Here is a 2,960-nt window from a genome sequence, read left to right as displayed (position 1 = left end):
GTCCTTTTTGTAACCCTCAAAACGTGACTATGATGCACTTCAATGGAGTGCTGTCATTTATATTGGTCCCAAGATGGCTGCCAGCCAATCAGACCTCACCATGAGATCTCTGCTTAAGCTCCTTTCAGATATACACATTTGGATTTCCTTTAATTTTTTCTAAACTGCTGAACAGACTTATACCAAATAAAACAAGCATTTGCAAAGCAATGGGTCTCGCATTTGCTCGAGAGCTATTATTGAAGTAAACTCCTAAACAGACTTTTCTTGCCACATAAATTGAAAAGTAAAAGTAAAACAGTTTCACATAAGCGAGCCCATTCGCAGCGCCACTGCCACAATGAGCATCAGCGTGAAGAGACAAAAGGAAAAAGAAATTCGTTTGCAGTCAAACTTATCGGCAAAAGTGCAATTAGCTATGTAACAAGGGCGATGGCCAAGGCGGTAACAAAACCTCCCCAAGGAAGTATAAATGTAAACCATTTACCAATGACATCAAAGGATTTTTGAAGGGCAAGCCCACAAACGAGTGGTAGTAATGGGCGTGAGGTGGTCATTGGTAAAAGCCCAGCTATATATTAACATGTTGGAAAAGCAGAGTTTAAGCACTGCTAAGCTCATCCTAAAAAGCACAATCTGCAAACCAAAATCTAGCTTTCTGCTAAATTTGGTGTAATTCTGTCCAGCGGTTCGGGCTGTAGTTGTGTTCCAAAGTCCTATGAGAATTAGCATTAGAAACACACTTTTTTACCCTCCCTTTTTATCAGCCCCCGCTTTACGGATCACCCCCAAACTTTCCTTGCGCAACAAGAATCACCGGCACACTTTTTTGAGGAAAAGATCATGGAGATTCACCAAACGACACCAAAGACATAGGCAAGTCAAAAAAATGCTTTTTCTATGGAAACGTGGTTCTAACTTTAACTAACTACTGGTGTGTGGCCCCCCGCAACTCGGGGACTGCCACCTTCCCGGGGTATCAAATTAAATACAAAGTGGGGGGCTGTGTGCACACCCATCCTCAGGGACTCCACCTCCCCAGGCTGAAGTAAAATAATAGAGGAGGTTTGCTACATACCGCCCAGACCCAGTGGTTAAGTTGAAGGGGGGCTGCATGGCTCCCCTCAAGGAGCCAATAATGGTGCTGGCAGCCACAACCACCAGGGCCTGCTACTGCTATGTCTGAGGGTGCCCAACCGTGGGAGATACCTTTTTCCTCTGACTTAGCGGGAGCAATGACAGCTCCTGCCAAGCCAGAGCAAACACTCTGGTTTCAGCAAGTGAGAGCTCTCAAACAGCTCTCACTTGCTGGAAGCAGAGGTTTGCTCTGTTTCCCTGCCCGCTGAGATGCAGGGAGGGGCCTTTAAGCTCTCTCTGGAGCCCCCAACATTGTGACCAGGTCACATGGCTGGCCCCCGGGGCATCGGGTCCCTGGGTCTGAGATCAGCCTGGGAAGAAGCGGCTGCGCATACCTTCTGCCCCCCCCCCCAAAAAAAATAACTGTTTATGATGGGGGAGATCAAGGAATGAAGCGAACAAAGTCTGGGTACCGAAATCAGATTCTGGCACAAAATGTCAGCATAAAATCTGAAGATCAAACAGTAAGAATTATCCTTGTGTGTAGTAAAACAAATCATTTGATTTATAAGATATTTAAGAAATACTGGATTTGATCAGAAAGGATCCAGACACTGGAGAAAAAGTGGGTTCAGCCCCTAAAGTAACATATAGAAAGGGCCGTCCCTTAGTCATAAACTAATGAGAAGTCCCATTGTAATAGTCACACAAAAGACATGGTTGAACATAGGGAGTGGGGGATTCATAAAATGCAACAAATGCAAGGCATGTCAGATTGGACAAAATATGAAATCAATCCTGGATCACCTAGGGACGGAAATCATAATCAACCAAAGAATAACCTGTAACACGAACCATGTCATCTACATGATTGAGTGCTTATGTGGTAGGAAATATGTTGGGAGCACTATCTGTAACCTTAATAAACGAATATTAGAACACATCCGAGAAGGACAAAACAAGGATATGAGTTATGCAGTAGCCAAACACTATGGTGGTCATTCTGACCTCGGCAGTAAAAGGCGCCTACCGCCGGTCAGAAATCCTCCATAATTCCGCCGCGGTCGCGGTAATCCGCCACGGTCATTCTGACCCGCAGCAGCCAAACCTCCGAAAATCCGACAGCCACAACAGACCGCCAGACCAGCGGTCGGCGGAAAAGTGGAGGTGACCAAACCTCCACCGTCACGCCAACAGAAATACGCCCATGCCATTACGACCCACGAATCCACGCGGCGGTCTTTCAAACGCGGTTTTCCATTGGCGGTACACACCGCCGCGGTCAGAATACACACAAACGAACAAAACTCAGCCACATTGGACGATTTGAATTCCACACACCTGATACACATACACACACCACTCCCACACACACAATACAATATAAAACACACACCCACATCACCCACAAACCCCTTCAACCAAAATCCAAAAAGAAGCACTGAGAGACACAGCAGCGATCACAGAACACCATCACACAGAGGCACACTACACCATCACCCACACAATATCCACACACAAAACAACACACACCACCACACTCAACACACTTAACTACACATACTCCACCCCACACATCATACACACCACTCCATGGCACCCCAAAGACACCCCCGCTTCTCAGACGAAGAACTCAGGGTCATGGTGGAGGAAATCGTTCGGGTAGAGCCCCAGCTCTTCGGCACACAGGTCCAATACACCAGCATTGCCCGGAGGACGGAGCTATGGCAGAGGATTGTAGACAGGGTCAACGCTGTGGGACAGCACCCCAGAAATCGGGAAGACATCAGGAAGCGATGGAACGACCTACGGGGGAAGGTGCGTTCCATGGTATCCAGGCACAACATCGCCGTGCAGAAGACTGGCGGAGGACCCCCACCCCA

This window comes from Pleurodeles waltl, chromosome 6, assembly GCF_031143425.1.
Source record: "Pleurodeles waltl isolate 20211129_DDA chromosome 6, aPleWal1.hap1.20221129, whole genome shotgun sequence".
Lineage (NCBI taxonomy): Eukaryota > Metazoa > Chordata > Amphibia > Caudata > Salamandridae > Pleurodeles > Pleurodeles waltl.
This window is presented reverse-complemented; position numbering follows the sequence as displayed.